General features: G+C 44.0%; 1 protein-coding gene across 1 annotated transcript in view; it reads left to right on the top strand.

Moving 5' to 3' along the window:
• The first annotated feature begins 4072 nt into the window (after positions 1–4072).
• Positions 4073–23825, top strand: part of LOC141116364 (alpha-1-antitrypsin-like) — a 77354-nt gene continuing 57601 nt past the window's right edge. Inside the window, exon 1 of the mRNA XM_073608599.1 lies at positions 4073–4280. The gene's annotated coding sequence lies outside the window, so the exon portion shown is untranslated. The remainder of the gene's footprint in view (positions 4281–23825) is intronic.

The raw sequence follows: 23825 nt of genomic DNA, 5'->3' as shown, positions 1-23825 counted from the left end.
CACGCGGAGCTTGCACGATAGCTGGAACAACTAAGGACCAGAGTATCGGGAAAGAGCTGACCGGAGGGAAGAACCACCCCCCCTTACCTGCCCTGTCACGAACGAACACTCCGACCGGACTGAGAGGATGCCGCTTGTCCTGTGAGAGAGGATGAGACCGCGCGGACTCCGAAAACCGGAAGTGAAGGAATCGTTGCCCGGAAATGACGCTCATACATGAGCCAGCGTCGACAGGGAAGGAGGGATGGAGGGGAGGCTTTATGCAGCCCGACTCCTCCCACAAACACAGGCTGACCTGCGGTCAGCCTTACACTTGTAGCGGGGCGGCCACAGTTGGAGATTCCAGGTGAACCGTGCGACTCAGGAGCGTTTTTAACGCCATGGCAAACTGATCCATGCGGTGATCCAGTTCATTCAATCTGGAAAAAATATTACCAACAAGTGGATTTACTGCATCTTCTGAATTCATGGCCTTCATCTGCTGTCAGAAAGCATGAAATCAGGCAGAAGTACAGTTAAATCACACTTGTTTAATAATAAAAGTAAAAAGAACAAATGTAGTCAAAACATAGCCAAAGTTCAGTAACCAGAACGGATAGTCAGACAAGCCAAATGTCAGGGAGCCGGAAATGAGCGTAGTAAAATAGCAAGCAGGATCTGGAGCCAGAAGGGATGTCAGCAAAGCCAGTCTTTAAACAGGACCGCAGGCGATGTTTCTTGAGATGTTGACCAAGGAGAAGGCAGAGACCCTCTGGGCTGGACGGCTTAAGTAGGCAGGACTGACCAGCAGGATATGAACAACAGCTGAGTAAAACCCTCCTAAACACTCTCATTGGTCCCCTCACAGCCGGGGGGTAATTCTTCCAGAATGGCCATGGCATTCCAAGCAGGCAGGTTAGGGAGAGGGGGAAGTGGAGAAAGTAACCAGCTGCACACACACTGCTGGCTTCATTTCTCTCCTCTCTATAGACAGAGTACTTGTTCCCTGATCCCTCACCTGACAATCTTATCTGTAGAGCAGAGGCTGGCCACTCCCCCTTCCAGTCACTTACTGTGTGATGTCATAGTGACATCCATCACTGCAGCCGGCTGTTCCATGGGAATTCAGTCCCATGCTGTGAAGGGTCCCATGCGTCCAGAGTAGCGAGTCCCAGGGAGGTAAATTAGTAGAAACTCCAGCATGTTTCTACTAGATGCCCAGTCCACAGCACAGTGAGCCGGGAAACCAGAAGTGACTCCGAAAAAGGGCTGCCCATCCTCCGGTCCCCGCCAATAAAAATAAAGAAACAAATGCCAGAAACAAATCATTGGATAGTGGGAGTGTTTGTGGGCGCAATGCTTGCACACTGCACATGCCCTGAAAATGGGCAAATCAGCTTCCCAGCTTGCAATCAGCTGATTGCAAGCTGGGAAGCTTCCCATAGACTGCTGTGTGTCCGGCGCCTGGTCACTCTTAAAGTGACCTTTTTTTTTGTGAATAGCTTTGGGGGGGTAGCACCCATGAGCCCCCTATGGACGGGCCGCCACTGATGCATGTTACCCACTCCTGACCCCTGCACTCTGTATGTTACATACTCCAGACACCTTCATTCTATGCATTACCCACTTCTGACCCATGAACTATGCATGAGCACTCTGTAAGGTACTCAATTTTGACCACCAAACTTTGTACATTACCCATTCCTAACCCCTGAACCATGTGCACACTGTACAGTACATATTCCTTAAACCGGCACTCTGTTCATTACATCTTCTTGACACCTGAATTTTGTAAATGACATACATACACCTGATCTGCACTCTGCATGTTAAAGGGTTTGTAAAGGTAAATAAAAAAAAAAATAACAAACATCTCTATACTTACTTACTCTGTGCAATAGAATTGCACAGAGCGGCCAGGAACCTCCTCTTTTAGGTCCCCCGCTGGCGCTCCTGGCCCCTCCTCTCTGTCCAGTGTCTCCATGGGAAGTTGCTTTCCATGGGGGCACTCATCCGTGCTTGCACCAAAATCCCTCTGCTGTGACCATTGACACAGACAGAGGGACTCGGCCCTGGGAAAAAATGTTTAGACTTCACAACCACTTTAAATACATTTCAGCACTCTGCTCTGTACAGGTTTTTAACCCTATTGTTAGTGCAATTTTGCCACACACACATTTCTCCATTGCGCATAGTCCACGCTGCCGCTTCCTTCTCCACTGGCTGCCTGTGGGCTACAGGGAGGGGTGCTCAAGCTCAGGTCCTGTCCCTGTGATGTGGGGGGGGGCTGCCGTGTAGGCTGTATGGGGCCCCATGATTTCTAACAGCGGCCCTGGTCCTGTGGACAGATTCTCCCACCTCAGCTATGGATCTCTGCAGCTCCTCCAGAGTTACCATGGACCTCTTGGCTCTTCTCTGATAAATGCTCTCCTTGCCCGGCCGGTCAGTTTAGGTGGACGGCCATATCTTGGTAGGTTTGCAGTTGTGCCATACTCTTTCCATTCTCGGATGATGGATTGAACAGAGCTCCGTGAGATGTTCAAAGCTTGGGATTTTTTTTTATAAACTAACCCTGCTTTATACTTCTCCATAACTTTATCCCTGACCTGTCTAGTGTGTTCCATGGCCTTTGTGATGCTGTTTGTTCACTAAGGTTCTCTAGCAAACCTCTGAGGGCTTCACAGAACAACTGTATTTGTACTGAGATTAAAATACACACACACAGAGGATTTTTTTTAAGGCAGGACAAAATGGGAAGCTGCCCTGGGCCCTGTCATTGCTGTGGGGCCCAAAGCAGCTGCCTCATACTTGCCAACTATCCCAGTTTAAATTCCCTTGTCCCTTGAAGTTTTAGTCCCATGCTGTGTCCCGATATCTCAGTGTAAAGTTCTGTTGCTGCTGTCCAGCTCTGCCCTGTTGCCATGTACAGATGACTCCATCTGCAGACCCTATGTTTACATGTAAATAATCAGCATTAATGTATAAATAGTAGAGGACCGCAGCATTAATATGTAAATAGAGGCGGCATTCATATGTATATCATGAGGTCATATCTACCATAACTTCTGCTAAATGCTGCCCACTGGGGAGGTAAAGGGATATGCTGGAAAGTCCGGCCTACAACTATAGTCATTAATCCTAACATCAGCCTGTTCTACAAAGGTAAACAAATTTGAGGTGGAACCCTTCTTCAAAATAACATGGGGCCACAGCACCCTGAATTTTGGTGCATTTGAATACGCACATCTCAGCCAATGCATGAGAGGGTCTCATTAACAATTAATGGCACTTCTGTGTATCCGCTAAAGGGCAGCATCTTTCCCTGGTGTCGGGAAAGCGATTTTGCATGTATTCTGGACACACACAAATGTGAACGCAGGCTAAATGTCTCAGTTACATTGGTGGTCAGTGTAAATCTTCTCATTACATTGGTGGCCAGTGTAGAAACTCCTCTTTATATTGGTAATCGCTAAAACTCAGAGCAGGTGGAGAGCACAATTGCATTGAAGAGGGGGCCCAAGAAAATGTTTGCCCAGGATCCAGTCAATATTATAAATGGACCTGCACGCACAGGTGGACTCTATTTACTAATTAGGTGACTTCTGAAGGCAATTGGTTCCACTGGATTTTAATTAGGGGTATCAGAGTAAAGAGGGCTGAATACAAATGCCCCCCCCCACACACACTTTTCACATATTTATTTGTAAAAAAAAATTGAAAACCATTTATCATTTTCCTTCCACTTCAAAATGATGTGCCACTTTGTGTTGGTCTATCACATAAAATCCAAATAAAATACATTTACATTTTTTGTTGTAACATGACAAAATGTGCAAAATTTCAAGGGGTATGAATACTTTTTCAAGGCACTGTAAGTTATAACTTTTTATGCACATAAAAAGTCTTAATTAAGATCCATTCCTTATTAGTGCATCACTTTACAGTCTGAGCAAGCAGCCAGCATTTCCATATCAGACCGGACAGATCTCTGTCTTCACTCTAGGCAATAAACACGAGCGTCCCAATGGATCGGCATTGCGTGGTTATGCGGTTAACATTGAGAAAAACAGGATAAAAAATAAAAGTTTTGCACAAAAGTAATAGGTAGAGACAGAAAACAGCCACAAGTCACCACGCCCTCTCAGAAGGCTGTACACTGATCAGTCTCTATACACCGACCTCTAGGACCCAGTGGAGACTTGTAGATCAAGTGTGAAATTCAAGTGAAACAGAAGAAAGAAAGGAAGAGATCGAAAGAAAAGAGATCGAGAGAAAAGAGATCGAGAGAAAGAGGAGAAAAGGTTTGTTTTTTTTCTTGGCTAGTTAGTTAGGTTTTATATTAACATTCTTTTTGCTCATTCACTTAACAAGAGGGTCTACTTACATAACCACTCCTGTCATTCAATTTCTCACACAATCACACGATCTCCATCGGAGACGCCGGCTGAAATAGCAAAATTCTTCTTGCCCGCAAGGACTTCTTTATAATATCTGCTTGTCAAACATTGCAATACAGAAACCCATATACAGGAACCCATAATACAGGAACTATATACAGGTACACATATACAGGAACCCATATAGAGGAACCCATATAGAGGAACCCATATACAGGTACACATAATACAGGAACCCATATACAGAAACCCATATACAGGAACCCATATACAGGTACACATAATAGTGGAACCCATATAAAAGGAACCCATATACAGGTACACATAATAGTGGAACCCATATAAAAGGAACCCATATACAGGAACCCATATACAGGTACACATAATAGTGGAACCCATATAAAAGGAACCCATATACAGGTACACATAATAGTGGAACCCATATAAAAGGAACCCATATACAGGAACCCATATACAGGTACACATAATAGTGGAACCCATATAAAAGGAACCCATATACAGGTACACATAATTACATAGTTACATAGTAGGTGAGGTTGAAAAAAGACACAAGTCCATCAAGTCCAACCTATGTGTGTGATTATGTGTCAGTATTACATTACATATCCCTGTATGTTGCGGTCGTTCAGGTGCTTATCTAATAGTTTTTTGAAGCTATCAATGCTCCCCGCTGAGACCACCACCTGTGGAAGGGAATTCCACATCCTTGCCGCTCTTACGGTAAAGAACCCTCTAGGTAGTTTAAGGTTAAACCTCTTTTCTTCTCATATTAATGAGTGGCCACAAGTCTTGTTAAACTCCCTTCCGCAAAAATGTTTTATTCCTATTGTGGGGTCACCAGTCCGGTATTTGTATATTGAAATCATATCCCCTCTCAAGCGTCTCTTCTCCAGAGAGAATAAGTTCAGTGCTCACAACCTTTCCTCATAACTAAGATCCTCCAGACCCTTTATTAGCTTTGTTGCCCTTCTTTGTACTCGCTCCATTTCCAGTACATCCTTCCTGAGGACTGGTGCCCAGAACTGAACAGCATACTCACTGGGAAAGCACGCTGAAGGGAACTGTGGGAAGGCAGGTTGTAGGGCACTGTGGGGAGGCAGGTTGTAGGGCACTGTGGGAAGGCAGGTTGTAGGGCACTGTGGGAAGGAAGGTTGTAGGGCACTGTGGGAAGGCAGGCTGAAGGGCACTGTGGGAAGGCAGGCTGTAGGGCACTGTGGGAAGGCAGGCTGAAGGGCACTGTGGCAAGGCAGGTTGTAGGGCACTGTGGGAAGGCAGCCTGTAGGGCACTGTGGCAAGGCAGGCTGTAGGGCACTGTGGGAAGGCAGGCTGAAGGGCACTGTGGAAAGGCAGGCTGTAGGGCACTGTGGGGAGGCAGGCTGTAGGGCACTGTGGGGAGGCAGGCTGTAGGGCATTGTGGGAAGGCAGGCTGAAGGGCACTGTGGGAAGGCAGGCTGTAGGGAACTGTGGGACGGCAGGCTGTAGGGCACTGTGGGAAGGAAGGCTGTAGGGCACTGTGGGAAGGCAGGCTGTAGGGCACTGTGGGAAGGCAGGCTGAAGGGTGCTGCAGGCTGGCTGGAGTTCAGGCAGGCTGTTGGTCCTTCCTCCCCTCCGTCCCATCTTCTTCAAACTAGTGGAAACAGGCAGCAAGCACAATGCACGTCACATGCACCCTCCAGTACACGGCACACTGCCTGAGTTAGGTGGAGCTCAGCTGTCTAATAACCGTCCAGCTTTGGAACTGTGCATATGCAGAGTCGGGGTGAAGCAGGAAAATTTACAGGAGCTCTTCTCCTGTCTACATAAGTGTGTACCACAATAATGTGCTATATATAGTGTGATAGATATTAATAATAATTAACATATGTACATTCCAAAGTGCTAATACAATAAATAATAGGCATAAAACATAAATTTCACACAAAAAAATAAATAAAACTGTGCTGTGATAAATTTGTGCAGATCCACTGCAAGCTGTTTGCCTCAACTTCAGTGTTCTATCACCAAGACAAAGCACATACCATTAGCTTACTAAAAAATGTGACCTCTTAAACTTATGAGGTTACATGCGCCTGTCATCTGCTGGATATTTACAACCACTTTGCTGAAAAAGCAACACTGCCTGTATAGTAGCTCGGTCCAGTACCAACCACAGGCAAAGCCATATATGCAAAGAATAAAGCACTGTGAGGCTGCATTGATGGCAATGGTGAGGCTGCAGATGGGCACTGACCCTTATTTTGCTTCAAAGTTCCTTATTTAAAATTTAAGTTTTGTTCCTGAAACTTCCCTCTTAAAATGAATGTGCGTGTTATACGCCGATAAATACGGTATATCACATTGTACTTTAGGCACTTTCACATGAATAGAAAAAAATGTGATAAAAACTGCGCTGTGGAATATGTGAACAACTAGCAATATAAAACAGCAGCAATTCTAACAATAAACATCAATTGTAAGATCAGACATAGAAAAATAAAAGAATTGCGCTAATTGAATGTGCATATAACATACAACACATAAATGAAAAAGCATGTGGAGGAGGATAAATGCAGAGAACACCTGCATATAATCCACAATAGTGTCACATTAAATGAAAAAAGAAAGAAAAATAAATGAATGAAGTAGTGACTCCAAATCACCCATAAATGGTCAAGGAAAGTCTGAGTGATAAACAATAATAATCTGGGACAACAGAGGAAGATCCACCACCGAGAATGAGGGGGGTTACTTATTACCGGATGGCCATGACCCCCCACCACAGAGGATCACAGCAAGCAGGTAAACTTTAAACAGGTTGTAAGGACTTGTATCAGCATCCACTAGGGGTCATCACACCGTCAGCAATAACAGAAGCAAAACTCGTGGCAGAGGTTCACCTGCATGGTAACCAGCCTATCAGCCTGCTCTTACCAACCAACTTCATCTGTGTTGCTCGATCAGCTGACTGAGAACCGTGCTGCACTCTGGGAGGAGAGAAGTGTGGGCGGAAGTGCTGCAGTGGGAATGGTCTGAGGGGGCTTTACGGGGCCCCGTAAAGATGAGGGAGGCTCCGGGTGGACGAGCTGCAGCCAGCGGCGTGAAAGGCCGGGACATGTGGCAGAGGTAAAAGCCCACTGCACCCCCAGAACATCACCAGGTCAGCGGGTGCTTGAATCAACTGATGAAAAGAAAAGGTCAAAGGTTCCCAACTTCTCATAGCATAATGAAGCAGATATCTCAGTTCCCAACTTCCCATAGCATAATGAAGCAGATATCTCAGTTCCCAACTTCCCATAGCATAATGAAGCAGATGTCTCATGCATTAAACATGTTGTATATAGATAGAAGTGATTACTTATAAAACTATTGCTAAGTTTCTTGTAATTCAATAACTAAAGTTATGTATGAATATAGACCCATACTACATTCCACCCCTTGATTTACAAGATTCTTAGTTTAATACTCAAGATAGTCTTAGATACCTATAGATATAGCAAGATGTTCTACTCAAGGTAGTCTTTTCGCTTCTACTCTAATATAAACATTTCTGGCTTCATTAATTTCATCCTTCATATTTCCAGTATTATGAGTATGTATGCAAAACACTCCTCATTATTAAATATGGTCCTTCTCCCATATATCCCACCCCTTGGGTATTTTCCACATGTAAATTAATGTATAACAGATTTACATCCTTCCACCCCTTGTCGTATCTATCTAAAGTTCTATCTCTTGACCCACTTTATATGTCTGATTTACCTGTCCAGGAAATCTCATTCTGCTATGTTAGGGCTGAAAAATATAAAAATATCCAAACTTCCAAAAATATAAAAACAATTATATGTTGGACTAACAGAATAACACCAAACTTCCTTTTGAAAGTACAGGCGTGAACATCAAACTTTCCTTTCCAAGAGTTTAAATGCATAGATACTTGTCAAAGTTCTCCATATCTGGTGATGGACAGCAGAGTCTTATGCCGCGTACACACGGGCGGACTTTTCAACCGGACTGGTCCGACAAACTTTCCAGCGGACTTTCGACGGACTTCCGACTGACTTTCTAATGAACGGACTTGCCTACACACGATCACACCAAAGTCCGACAGATTCGTACGTGATGACGTACACCGGACTAAAATAAGGAAGTTGATAGCCAGTAGCCAATAGCTGCCCTAGCGTCGGTTTTTGTCCGTCTGACTAGCATACAGACGAGCAGATTTCTGGGTCCAGCAAGGTTACGACGTAAAGATTTGAAGCCTGTTCCAAATCTAAAGTCCGTCAGATTTGCGACTGGAAAAGTCTGGTGAAGCCCACACACGATCGGATTGTCCACTTTATTTGGTCCGTCGGTGTCCGTCAGACCAGTTCGGTCGAAAAGTCCAACCGTGTGTATGCCCCATTAGACATCCGGTTACCAGATCGCAGCTGCAGCATAGCACTTGCAACACTGTAGAACTGAAAGAACTGTAGAATACAAAGTCCATATCCTTCAGACTAGGGATGAGCTTCGAGTTCGAGTCGAACTCATGTTCGACTCGAACATTGGCTGTTCGCAAGTTCACCGAACAGCGAACAATTTGGGGTGTTCGCGGCAAATTCGAATGCCGCGGAACACCCTTTAAAAGTCTATGGGAGAAATCAAAAGTGCTAATTTTAAAGGCTAATATGCAAGTTATTGTCATAAAAAGTGTTTGGGGACCTGGGTCCTGCCCCAGAGGACATGGATCAATGCAAAAAAAAGTTTTAAAAACGGCCGTTTTTTCAGGAGCAGTGATTTTAATAATACTTAAAGTCAATCAATAAAAGTGTAATATCCCTTTAAATTTCGTACCTGGGGGGTGTCTATAGTGTGCCTGTAAAGGGGCGCATGTTTCCTGTGTTTAGAACAGTCTGACAGCAAAATGACATTTTGAAGGAAAAAACTCATTTAAAACTACCCGCGGCTATTGCATTGCCGACAATACACATAGAAGTTCATTGATAAAAACGGCATGGGAATTCCCCAAAGGGGAACCCCGAACCAAAATTAAAAAAAAAAAATGACGTGGGGGTCCCCCTAAATTCCATACCAGGCCCTTCAGGTCTGGTATGGATATTAAGGGGAACCCCGGCCAAAATTAAAAAAAAAAAATGACGTGGGGTTCCCCCTAAATTCCATACCAGACCCTTCAGGTCTGGTATGGATTTTAAGGGGAACCCCGCGCCAAAGAAAAAAAAAAAAACGGCGTGGGGTCCCCCCAAATATCCATACCAGACCCTTATCCGAGCACGCAACCTGGCAGGCCGCAGGAAAAGAGGGGGGGACGAGAGTGCGGCCCCCCCTCCCTCCTGAACCGTACCAGGCCACATGCCCTCAACATTGGGAGGGTGCTTTGGGGTAGCCCCCCAAAACACCTTGTCCCCATGTTGATGAGGACAAGGGCCTCATCCCCACAACCCTGGCCGGTGGTTGTGGGGGTCTGCGGGCGGGGGGCTTATCGGAATCTGGAAGCCCCCTTTAACAAGGTGACCCCCAGATCCCGCCCCCCCCCTGTGTGAAATGGTAAGGGGGTACATAAGTACCCCTACCATTTCACGAAAAAAGTGTCAAAAATGTTAAAAATGACAAGAGACAGTTTTTGACAATTCCTTTATTTAAATGCTTCTTCTTTCTTCTATCTTGCTTCATCTTCTGGTTCTTCTGGCTCTTCTGGTTCTTCTGGTTCTTCCTCCGGCGTTCTCGTCCAGCATCTCTTCCGCGGCGTCTTCTGTCTTCTTCTCCTCGGGCCGCTCCGCACCCATGGCATGGGGGGGAGGCTCCCGCTCTTCTCTTCTTCTCTTCTTCTTTTCTTCTTTTCTTCTTTTCTTCACTTCTTCTCTTCTTCTTCATTTTCTTCTCCGGGCCGCTCCGCAATCCATGCTGGCATGGAGGGAGGCTCCCGCTGTGTGACGGCGCTCCTCGTCTGACAGTTCTTAAATAACGGGGGGGGGCGGGGCCACCCGGTGACCCCGCCCCCCTCTGACGCACGGTGACTTGACGGGACTTCCCTGTGGCATTCCCCGTGACGTCACAGGGAAGTCCCGTCAAGTCACCGTGCGTCAGAGGGGGGGCGGGGTCACCGGGTGGCCCCGCCCCCCCCGTTATTTAAGAACTGTCAGACGAGGAGCGCCGTCACACAGCGGGAGCCTCCCTCCATGCCAGCATGGATTGCGGAGCGGCCCGGAGAAGAAAATGAAGAAGAAGAGAAGAAGAGAAGAAAAGAAGAAAAGAAGAAAAGAAGAAGAGAAGAAGAGAAGAGCGGGAGCCTCCCCCCCATGCCATGGGTGCGGAGCGGCCCGAGGAGAAGAAGACAGAAGACGCCGCGGAAGAGATGCTGGACGAGAACGCCGGAGGAAGAACCAGAAGAACCAGAAGAGCCAGAAGAACCAGAAGATGAAGGAAGATAGAAGAAAGAAGAAGCATTTAAATAAAGGAATTGTCAAAAACTGTCTCTTGTCATTTTTAACATTTTTGACACTTTTTTCGTGAAATGGTAGGGGTACTTATGTACCCCCTTACCATTTCACACAGGGGGGGGCCGGGATCTGGGGGTCACCTTGTTAAAGGGGGCTTCCAGATTCCGATAAGCCCCCCGCCCGCAGACCCCCACAACCACCGGCCAGGGTTGTGGGGATGAGGCCCTTGTCCTCATCAACATGGGGACAAGGTGTTTTGGGGGGCTACCCCAAAGCACCCTCCCAATGTTGAGGGCATGTGGCCTGGTACGGTTCAGGAGGGAGGGGGGGCCGCACTTTCGTCCCCCCCTCTTTTCCTGCGGCCTGCCAGGTTGCGTGCTCGGATAAGGGTCTGGTATGGATATTTGGGGGGACCCCACGCCGTTTTTTTTTTTTTCTTTGGCGCGGGGTTCCCCTTAAAATCCATACCAGACCTGAAGGGTCTGGTATGGAATTTAGGGGGAACCCCACGTCATTTTTTTTTTTTAATTTTGGCCGGGGTTCCCCTTAATATCCATACCAGACCTGAAGGGCCTGGTATGGAATTTAGGGGGACCCCCACGTCATTTTTTTTTTTTAATTTTGGTTCGGGGTTCCCCTTTGGGGAATTCCCATGCCGTTTTTATCAATGAACTTCTATGTGTATTGTCGGCAATGCAATAGCCGCGGGTAGTTTTAAATGAGTTTTTTCCTTCAAAATGTCATTTTGCTGTCAGACTGTTCTAAACACAGGAAACATGCGCCCCTTTACAGGCACACTATAGACACCCCCCAGGTACGAAATTTAAAGGGATATTACACTTTTATTGTTTGACTTTAAGCATTATTAAAATCACTGCTCCTGAAAAAACGGCCGTTTTTAAAACTTTTTTTTGCATTGATCCATGTCCCCTGGGGCAGGACCCAGGTCCCCAAACACTTTTTATGACAATAACTTGCATATGAGCCTTGAAAATTAGCACTTTTGATTATTCATGTTCGTGTCCCATAGACTTTAACGGTGTTCGCATGTTCGAACGAACTTTTTTCCTGTTCGCATGTTCTGGTGCGAACCGAACAGGGGGGTGTTCGGCTCATCCCTACTTCAGACTATTGCAGCTCACAAGTCATAGACATGCAGGCACATAACCACATAGTAGCTGGAACTTTTACAGACAGTTCAGGCACATGACTATCAGAGCAGATAAAACAGTTAAAGTACTTCACCATCAGATTCAGGTACTTAACCATGATAGCGGATGGAACAGTTCAGGTACTCGACCCTCAGAACAGGTGGAACTTGCACCAACAGTTCCGCTGCTGATCATTGGTAAAGACTTTATAGACCGTTGCTGCTGTCAAAAGTGTTTGTCTCCTTTCTCCAATATGCTTCTAGTTGACGTCATGGCAGGTGCGTTACCAAATATGTCAGTCCAACATTCCGTAATTACCAACAATGCCCATATAGCCCATTATAGATTTCTGAAAAGGCAAATCGATGATCATTAGTGACCTGGCTTAAAACTGAAAAACTCAGCTTTCTACATTAAAGGTGAAATATTATTACAGGTATATTACTCATCCCCCACCCAAACTATACATTACTCTGTCTCAAACTATAGGCCCAACTTTAAACTACTGCATGTGTGTTTCCTCTATTCACTTTGATCTCCTTCCACACTGTAAATACACTATGGCAGGCTAACCAGCTCTTGTCTACACTGATCCCAATATGTGTATATAATATGCCCATGCATATGTGTCACTGTATTCTACATGCCAGTCCCACCCCAAGCAATTGAGGAGAATTGAGGAAAACCAAACCTGAGAACCTATTTTATAACTCTTTTTCTTTACCAAGAAAATCTTATGAAAACTCAATCAGGTGTATAGAACAGGGTGGTCAAAGAATCACCGAGTGTCAGATATAACTGACCGTATATATATCACTAGAACACCTCATTTTGAAAGACTTAAAAAAAAATTGTGTTCATTGCAATAATATCAACCTAAATGCACAATTATAAGTAGACATAAAAGTACTTTTCTTTCCTTGATAAACAAAATGATTACTTTAAATTTAAACTGTCAATCATGTAGGGAAATGTACTTTATATGTAAAACCCCAGGCACACTCCCACAGTGGTAATGCCTTATGCCCCGTACACACGGTCGGATTTTCCGGTGGACAATGTCCGATCGGAGCGTGTTGTCGGAAATTCCGACCGTGTGTGGGCGCCATCGGACATTTTCCATCGGATTTTCCGACACACAAAGTTGGACAGCAGGAGATAACATTTTCCGACAACAAAATCCGATCGCGTCAATTCCGACCGTGTGTGGCCTGTTCCGACGCACAAAGTGCCACGCATGCTCAGAAGAAATTCCGACACGGGACAGCTCGTTCTGGTAAACTTAGCGTTCGTAATGGATACAGCACTTTCGTCATGCTGCAATGTTAAAAATGGTTTAATACAGCGCACTCTCTTCTTCTTTATAATGTGACAAGAATTAAGTCGTTTTGCTGCTCATATTCACACACACTTCTCACAAAGTTTTATTTGTGTTTTTTTAGTGGGATTCCCTCAATATATTGTTATTAGTTGTCACATCTGACAGTTTTATATTTTTTTTTTTTTTGGATTTTCAGCCTTTTTTTTTTCTTTAATGTTTGGATTTTTTCCAAGGCTGATCTTTGTTCAATGTTATTTTTATTTTTACTCCAGAATATTTTTGTGTGTGTTTTGTGTGTCAAGTTACCCCAACACCATTGATATCTTTTATTATTTAATCTCCAGGAGATTGTTTGGTGTTGGTGTCCCTTGTTCATTTCACATTGTATATTTGAAATGTACCTGAATCCTCACAAACCAACTGTCATTTTTGAAGTTAAACACATAGGAGAGTATAATTCAAAACAAAAATCCTTTATTAAGGGATCAGAACCAAACAAAGAGGAAGGCAACACTGGATCAACAGGAGAAATTAGCGAAGCCTGGGACCCCCACGGCAGACATCAATTCTTCAACATCAAAATTGGTGGCCTGAGGAGTCCATATGTAAGGGAGGGCAATCTGGTCCAGAATTCGCAGAGATCCGGATAGTAGCAGATGACATCTGTGTCCCCAGGCTGTGGTACCACAAGAGGCTGCATCTTTTGGCCAACCAGACTGAACCCAGGGCAATCAATGTCTGGTCTTCCTTCCACGCTTCCTTCCGGGCTGTGGCTGTGCAGTTGGAGATGTGGCAGGAGGAGGAGTAGGACCTGGAGGAGGAGGAGGAGGAGGACTGGGAGGACCTGGAGGAGAGGGAGGAGGAGGAGGACCTGCAGGAGGAGGAGGAGGACCATCCCAAAGCTGTGTGTGAGGTGTAATTTGGCCCCTCATACCTTTCTCCAGAGCCTCTGATATGAGGACCTCACACATGGCTTTTTGGCCCTCCTCCATCCTCTGCATTTTATATGCTATGAATGCAGCAATGTTCTCCTGCATGGTGTGGGGTGCTCCCAGGACCTCTGTAGCCCTCCAAAAGAATGCTATAGCCGCCTCCTCTAGGGTACTCGTTCTACTGCCACTTTCTGTTTTCAGGTGTGGTGGAGGGACCTTGATATCAGCCAGCCGGCTCGGCCCGGCCACCTCCTGGCTGAGACTTCCCTGTGTATGAAAAAGGGACATGGTTGTAATGTTTTGCATCATCAATCACAATCCTAAATGAGTACTCCCAACTAACATCTAGTTAACATCATTGATTGGACAAGCAGAAATATTTAGAGGAATGCTATACCTGGCTCAATCTGGGCTCCTCCACATATGGCCTGGGAGGCCCAGGTTGGGCGTCAGAAGCCTCAGCCGGGGGGAAGGAAGCGTGGAAGGAAGAATGGAGAGGGATGGCCTGGGTTCAGTCTGGCCTGCCAGAAAGTGCAGCCTGTCGTAGTACAACATCCTGGGGACATAGATGTCATCTGCTGCTCCGGATCTCTGTGAATCCAGGACTTTCTTGCGCTCCCTCAGATATGTGCTCCTCAGGCCACCAGTGAAAATCTTTAAATAAGTGATGTCTGCCGTGGGGATCACCTGCTTCGCAATTTCACACAATTGCTCCAGTGCTGCCTTCCTCTTTGCTTGGTTCTTGAAATGGGGGTGGGTAATCTCCCACAGACAGGGCAGCTCACTTAGCATATCTATGAATACTGACATGAAGTCATTATCTTTCATTAAGATATCCATGTTCACTGCAAGACACAACACAAGACAAAGCCTAATGTCAGACAAAACTCTCCTAATCTTGTTACAATATAGGCCTCAATCTAGAAGCAGTATAGGCACAAGTTTGTCTCTTACCTTCGTTCTTACGATCGGCGCGTCCAATGCTCCTTCCTCCGCTCACAGATCGTACATAATACACACGCGTGTTACGCTTTATACACACTGCGCATGCGTGTAACTCCGCCCGCCCCTGACGTTCTTTCTAGTCTATTCCCCTCCCCTTTTCTTTCGGCGCAGTGGGTGAAGAGCACATGGCGGAGTTACAGCAGGTGCGTGCTAATTCTAGCAACGAGGAGGAGGAGGAGGAAAGCCCGGATCCAGGCACGTCCCGATCCAGAAGGAGACGTTTTAAGGCCACAAATATGTCGTTTGGGGAGATGTTGGAGATGGTCGACATCATGAAGAAGTCCGACTATGATGGAAAATATGGGCCTTACCCCAATCCCAACATCCGAAAGGCCAAGATCATGGCGAAAGTGGTCAGGAGTCTTGAGAGGAATTTCGGGGTACGACGATTGAAAGATCAGCTCAGGAAGCGGTGGTCGGACCTGAAGTTGAGAGAGCCAGAGCAGTACCGAAAGATCCGGAGAGTGCTGCAAAAAAGTAAGTAGTTGTGCTGTGTTCCTATTCTTTCTGTCTTTATTCCGTTCGTTCTGCTCCATATGCTTTTAGTAATTGTAACGTTTCAAAAGGTCAACTTTAATGTTCATGGGCCCATTATTCGTTCGTATCAAACATTTTTCTTTCGGCCTCTAGAACACCATTGCATTTTCACACATTTTTGGGGGCCTACTTGGATGCCAAATATTTGTTTGTGTAGATGGGTTTGTTACTAGAATGAAATGCCAACTAGATTGTGTATAAGGAGAGGACACTGAGCAGCTGTTTTCACATCTGGACACTGGAGCACTAGTGTGGGACCCCAGAACACCCTTTTTATTAGGTGGGCCACACAGGTGCTCCAGTGTATACTATAGGGGGGGCTACATCTATGAAGCTTGTACCAAACAGGTAAAGTATTGCAGCTTGACAAAGGGCAATAAAAAATATACATCTTGGAACTCGGCTAAAATAGACAATTGTACCCCACTTCCAAGCAATGTTTCCTAGTTCTAGTTCTGCCATCAAACATCTGTGTGCTAATTATACCATTTTTGTTTTACATAGGGGAGAAAAGACTCGGAGGACACCCCTCATCCCAGGAGAACACAGACCCCCCCCCTCTGGAAGAAGGGGAAATACCGCAAACCCAAGAAGCTGAGCAGGAGGAAGAAGAAGATGTGGTGGAGACTGGCACCACAACAGGTGAGTGTCTGCGACCACAGACTCAGGTAAAAGAGATGGATGGTGGCAGATTTTTGAGACCTTTTTTTTTGTTCTTTATCTCTTTTTAGGTGATCGTGATCCAGAACGCTTTACATCTGAAAGTGCCCAGATACTCATCGGGGAGATCATGGGGTGTAATCTCCAATTGCAAAACATCCAGCAACAAATCAGTGATGTTATTAAAAAAAATAATAACATCATTGATGTTTTGGGGCGAATTTAAACCCCACAAAATCACCTGTTTTATGTTACTAAAATTTTTACAATGTTTAGAAAAGCCAAATTTGGAGGATGCACACAGTGTGCCAACATGTGCTATCTGCCATCACGGGAGATCAATGGACACGTTTTGGGGGTGCAACCCCTTCCTCAATTATAAAGTCGCATTGAGGAAGGACTTGCTCCCCAAAACACGTCCCTTGATCCCCCTTGATGGCAGATAGCACATGTTGACATTCGTAAATTGGTGTGCATCTTCCAAATTTGGCATTTCCAGGGGTGATTTCCCCCCATCTGAACGCTATATCAAACACAGTTCCTAAGTACTGATGTCTGATATAGCCTTCAGGTTTTACCATATGTGAACTTTGTAAGTTCAAGTTTTTTGGCTTTCTTGTTGGTTTTACACAGGCCTGTTTTATCTGAAATGGATATTTCGATTTTTGATAATGCTACTGCAAACATTGTTATACAACAAACATGTTGGTTTGTTTTAAAAACCTTTCGTAAATGCACATGTGATTGTGCAGGTATAAAAAAGTGGCTTACTCAAGAATGTGTGGATTATTGTCTCAACACTACAACACTTTTGGGGTGATGTAATTGCTGTTTTATGCACAAATGGGGGTTATTTCCTAAGGGCAATTACACTTTGCACTACAAGTGCAGGTTCAGTGCAGTTGCAAGTGCACTTGTAGTGAAATGTGTTTTGGCATTTAGGAAGTACCAGCCAACACTATCACGACATTTTCTGCACTCAAAACATTTCTGTCAGGGTCAGCTAAAACAAACACAAGCAGTAAATGTCCACCAAGAATTTCTATTGTTTGTTTTTTATTTGAAAAAGGTGTCACAGATTCTCTGGCATATTGATAGCCCCCCTACCCGCAAAGAACTCCAGGTAGCGTAACCGGACATCACGGGCATTCAGGGAGGGCAAGCCAGGACGGCCACTTTCAAGCACCGTCAGTGTTGATGGATTTGGGATTCCGGCCTCAGGTCCAACTGAGCCAGCATAGTTGGCTGAATGTTTTCTTAAAAAATTATGGAGAACACAGCAGGCAAGTATTATATGTTTCAGTTTATACTCCGCCATATGGATGGGTGTCAGAAATAATCGGAACCGGCTGGCCAGGATTCCAAATGTGTTCTCCACCACTCTTCGGCTCTGGCCAGCCGGTAATTAAAAACCCTCTGTTCCGGGGTGAGGGTCCTCATCGGGAATGGCCGCATCAGGTGGTCCCCCAGCGCAAATGCTTCATCAGCAACGAACACAAATGGGAGACCTTCAACATTGTCCTCTGGAGGTGGCAAGTCCAAGCTGCCATTCTGGAGACGCCTGTAGAACTCCGTCTGGGCGATCACTCCACCATCGGACATCCGGCCATTCTTCCCCACGTCCACATACAAGAACTCGTAATTAGCCGACACCACCGCCAACATCACTATACTATTAAACCCCTTGTAATTATAATAGTACGACCCCGAGTTGGGTGGTGGGACGATGTGGACGTGTTTCCCATCAATTTCCCCTCCGCAGTTAGGAAAGTCCCACCGTTGGGCAAAGTGGGAGGCCACAGTCTGCCATTCCTGTGGCGTGGAAGGAAACTGTTGAGGAAAAAACAATAAACATTACTATTTTTTCACAGAAACATGGCAAGCAGATTATACACAAACATTATGGGGCAACCTCCAGATAGCATTTACTAAGGGGAATTTAACAAGGCCAAAGTATAAGGTACACCTATCATATTCCCCCCCCCCCCCCCTCTCATGGGCCATTTCTAACATTATGGGGGGGGGGACTCTTGGACAGGTAACCCTCTTCACTTCATTGAGAGATGAATGCCTAAATACAGGGTATTACTTGGAACAGCCCCTCCTTAGTTACACTATTAGCAGACCACTGGACAGGTAAGAAGTGTCTGAATACAAAGATATAAATACACATTGTACACATTTGAGGACATTTGGACATTCTTCTATTACCTATCAAGATAATAATAGGATACAAAAACTTTAAACAGTTCCATTGGAAAGTATACAGGCAGGCCCTTGCACTACATGCTTTGGGGAATTCATCCATAAATCTGACCAGTAAAGAGATGGGTATAGTGTGTATGGGTTTGGCAAAGTCAGCAGATAGATGATTGAGGATAGAGAATTGGGATCAGCTGACTTAGCAGTTGGGGGGAGGGAGGGTTACCAAAAATTTGTGGACACCACAAAAAAAGCCTCTGGCACTCTGCCTGAATTTAAAGCTAAAATAACATTAACAAACATTTTAGGGGGTGTTTGGGGTAAAGCACTACTATAGAGCTGATAAAATACATTGTTAAGTGACTACATGAGGTGAATATAGGGCAGGAGACACCATGCTGGAGAGGTTATTGAAGGGCAAATATGTATGAAGGACATAAAATAATAATTACCTAAAAATCCAGCATGCATGAGAACAAAGGGGACATTCACAGCATATTACAATCATGGTCATTAGGGAATGAGGAAAGAAATACAATATATTAGCAAACATTCAATACAATAAAATGTGATATAAAAGGAAAAAAAATCTTACCTTCATATACTCCTTCTGCAGGACCTGTATGATGGCAGAACAGGTCTCTGGGATAATGATACCCAGAGCCTGGGGGGAGATGCCTGTCGAGAACTTCAAGTCCTGCAGACTTCTCCCTGTGGCCAAATACCGCAAGGTAGCGACCAACCTCTGCTCCGGAGTGATGGCTTGCCTCATGCAGGTATCCTGCCTGCTGATATAGGGGGTCAGCAAAGCCAACAAACGGTGAAATACGGGGTCCGTCATCCTGAGAAAGTTCCTGAAATCATCAGGATTATTCTCACGGATCTCACAGAGCAAAGGCATATGAGAGAACTGGTCACGCTGAAGCAACCAATTCTTGGTCCATGAACTCCTCCCCACCCTGTTCATGGACTGGACTTGTGTCAAGGTCAGGACCCCAACACCAAGCCCCCGCACAGCACGAACTCTACGAGGAGTACGCATACGAAACATGGCTAGAAAACGGTCGGCTGCTCAGAACGAAGTAACAGAACGCACTGAAGAACAGCAAGGCCTGTGAAGAGCGACCTGAAAAACAGCAACGAGCAGACAAGATCACACAGAAAACTCTGATACGAACTGACTGCACGCACTGAAGAGCAGATACAAACCCACAAGCACAAACTGAACGGCAGAAAATGATCTGAAAGCCACGAGTCTGAAAAAGCGCAAATCGTCTCTCATCAAACTTTTACTAACACGAGATTAGCAAAAGGAGCCCAAAGGGTGCCGCGCTTGGTTCTGAACCGGCCTTTTCTAGTCTCGTCGTACGTGGTGTACGTCACCGCGTTCTTGGCGATCGGAAATTCCGACAACTTTGTGCGACCGTGTGTAGGCAAAACAAGTTTGAGCCAACATCCGTCGGAAAAAATCCTAGGATTTTGTTGTCGGAATGTCCGAACAAAGTCCGACCGTTTGTACGGGGCATTACAGTTACACCAAGATAATTATGGCAGAATATACAGAAGTAGATGCTGCCATAATTTAGCTTGCAAATACACAGAAAGGATCAATATGTAAATGTTTGGGTATTCTTACACCCTTCAAACCATTACAAGTATTATATAATTCCAGATATCAAAACAATCTTGGTGTCAATATTCAAACATTATTTGTTCTATATCTTTTTAGATTCAACTCAGAGGAAAACCCTTATGCCGCGTACACACGATTGGACTTTACGGCATACCTAGTCCGGCGTACCGGATTTCGTCGGACAATTCGATCGTGTGTGGGCTCCAGCGGACTTTGTTTTCTCAAAAGTTTGACGGACTTAGATTTGAAACATGTTTCAAATCTGTCCGACGGACTCGAGTCCGGTCAAAAAGTCCGCTCGTCTGTATGCTAATCCGACAGACAAAAACCGACACTAGGGCAGCTATTGGCTACTGGCTATGAACTTCCTTGTTTTAGTCCGGTCGTACGTCATCACGTACGAATCCGTCGGACTTTGGTTGATCGTGTGTAGGCAAGTCCGCTCATTCGGAAAGTCCGTCGTAAAGTCCATCGAAAAGTCTGCCGGGCAAAGTATGCCGTAAAGTCCGGTCGTGTGTACGCGGCATAAGAAATCTATCATGCAGCATCGAGATTATTAGCTGCTCTGGTTTACAATCAGTTCCAATGAAAACTTTCAGTACATTTGCATATTACTTAAAAATAACAACAAAAACAACATAAATTATTCGAGGAAAAAAAAATGGGGTATGGCTGGAAAAACCTCAAAGGACACGGCACCTCATCCCAAATAGTAGAATTGGTAGATAGAGGTCAGGGGGGATTATAGCGGTGCCAACAGATATGATTAAACAAAGGTGCTAAAATTTACAAAATATTTTATTTACATATATCAACAAGTAACACCGACAAAGGATATACGAGCCGACAAAAATAAAAATAAAAATAATGCAGTACATGTCGGTGTTACTTGTTGATATATGTAAATAAAGTATTTTGTAAATTTTAGCACCTTTGTTTAATCGCATCTGTTGGCACCGCTATAATCCCCCTTGACCTCTATCTACCAACATAAATTATTCAGTTTGACTGTAATCTTCATCTTTAGTTCTTGGACATCAAACCATATCAGACAGGTGGATTGATGCTGTTTAATATTGTCTAGGATCCAAACAAAATGAAAGGTTTTAGTGTGATATTATTACAGTTCCCTCCTAGAAAGTACCAAATAGTTAGCAACAAACACATTTAACCAACACTTTCCACAAACTACAAAACATATGGCCATTATTTCTGTTATTCATGAGTGCACTTTTTATTACCCATATTAATTGAGCTAATTTTACTTAAATAATTAATCATCACCACGTGGATTTTCATTAAAGGACGTCCATTCAAAGTTGTCATTAATTTACCATGGTTGAAATACCATTCACAAGAACATTATATGGTGCTCATCACATTTGTGCACAAATATTATACATCACCAAACTCATATTGATGTTTCTATTGCAGCCTCTTGTTCAATACCATACAGATCTAAGAAACTTCTAGGAATAGATCTGGTTCCTTCTGTATTAACGAAAAAAAAACGTAAAAAAAAAAAAAAAAAAATAAGTGTTTTATCCTAGAACATGACACTATTACGTTCACCAATAAAATTATAATAATCATGACTGCTATTCAGGATTTTAAATGGTGTTAACATCAGATAGCTGCAGGTGTCCCTTTTTACAAAATGCAGGACTATTGTCCATTGTCCGGGGGGGGGGAATGCTGCAAGCTCCCACAAATACAGGAGATGCAGACTGCAATCCATTCCTGCTACTAATGATAGTTTCAGTTAAACATACAAAAGGCTCACTTTTCTCAAAACCTTTGCCTTAGTTTCATTACTTAACTATTCTAATGTTAAACTTACTCACTTAAACATCAGTAACCAAATGCATTTTTACATATCATCCATACAAGCAACTTTTACTCACCAATAGCTAGCTAAACAACCAACAGAAGAGCTCAACATTTAAATTCAACACATATATTACTGCAGTAATCACAATTGTAAGCATCAACACAGGTCATATTTTTCCTTTTCCTACCTGTTTTCTGCTCATCGTTTTCAAACCTCAAAGAACAACTATATGAGCACCAGCAAAAGGGCCACTCATCCACCTAACGCGGTCATCAGCTCATCTGTTCTATATCTCAAAAAATCTAAAGCTTGCCGGGGGTCCGCTGAGCACACAATGAGTGGAAACATTTGACCATCTACCCCCTTTGCTATATTTATCCAATTTAAACCAAACATATCTGCCACTAACTGACTATAACTCCACCACCAAAGCAAAGCTAGCAACAAACCTCCCATCACAGTGCACACTAATACATTTCCCCAATTGTCAAAAAAACATTACAATTCACAACAGTATTACTAGGATTAATCAATGCACCTCAAACCAGCACTGAAAGGGTTAAATATCCTGCTCACAGCGCCATTTTGTAACAAGGGGTTAATTTCTGTGTTACATTTATTCATAGGTTCATTCATATATTTACCCTTCAGATATGTGGTCAGTAAATGCAAGGATTAAAACACAGAACACATACAAAGAATGTAATATAGGAGATTTACTTAGCTTTGATTAAAGATGTATTACAGAAGATATGATACAGGATAAATACAGCATATTCAATCCAGGGGAGTCACAATCCCAATGAGATACCTGGAGACAACAGTCATGATTCAGACCTTCTCTTCAGTCCTGAATCAAACCTCAAACTTGGACTGGCCTCCCAGTCATATTTATATGGTAGGGAAAACAATAGCTACAACTGATGAAAAGAAAAGGTCAAAGGTTCCCAACTTCCCATAGCATAATGAAGCAGATATCACAGTTCCCAACTTCCCATAGCATAATGAAGCAGATGTCTCATGCATTAAGCATGTTGTATATAGATAGAAGTGATTACTTATAAAACTATTACTAAGTTTCTTGTAATTCAATAACTAAAGTTATATATGAATATAGACCCATACTACGTTCCTGGGATTTACTAAAACATTTAATGTGAAAATGGCTTAATGTAGCTTAACGTGTAATAAAGTGCCTAAACCTCAATCAATACATTAAGCTCCCCAAAAAACAAGCTTAATGTCCCTAGTTTGCCTTGTGGAACACCAAATTGCATGAAACTTCTTGAAAAGGTTTGCAAATGTAAAAACTTGGGCTGTGCAAAGTTTCAGGGCAATTGATTGTGGTTTAGGCACTTTATTACACGTTAAGCTACATTAAGCCATTTTCACATTAAATGTTTTAGTATGTCCCCTACACATGTGTAGCACTTACACCCTAAGGAGCTGCTGGTAATTGATCGGGCCCGTACTCTGCTCTTGAATCCCCAATAAATTTGCTCAACCCACTTGACACAGCTGTGTAATAGTATATAATAAAAAAAAAAAATCCCGCGCTGGAAAAGCAAAAATAAAGGAGCAGTAAACAGTGCGACAACACCAAATATCAATGTAAAAATAATAAACTGCGCTAAATACTCATTACTTTATTTAAAACGTTATTTAGGTGGAAAATTGAATACCAAAAAAATTTTAAATTAAAAATTAAAGTCCAGATATCTCCTATGATGAAAAAAACTC

Source organism: Aquarana catesbeiana, linkage group LG13, assembly GCF_042186555.1.
Source record: "Aquarana catesbeiana isolate 2022-GZ linkage group LG13, ASM4218655v1, whole genome shotgun sequence".
NCBI classification, from domain to species: domain Eukaryota; kingdom Metazoa; phylum Chordata; class Amphibia; order Anura; family Ranidae; genus Aquarana; species Aquarana catesbeiana.
The sequence above is the reverse complement of the archived record's forward strand: the minus strand, read 5'-3'. Positions and strand labels throughout refer to the sequence as shown.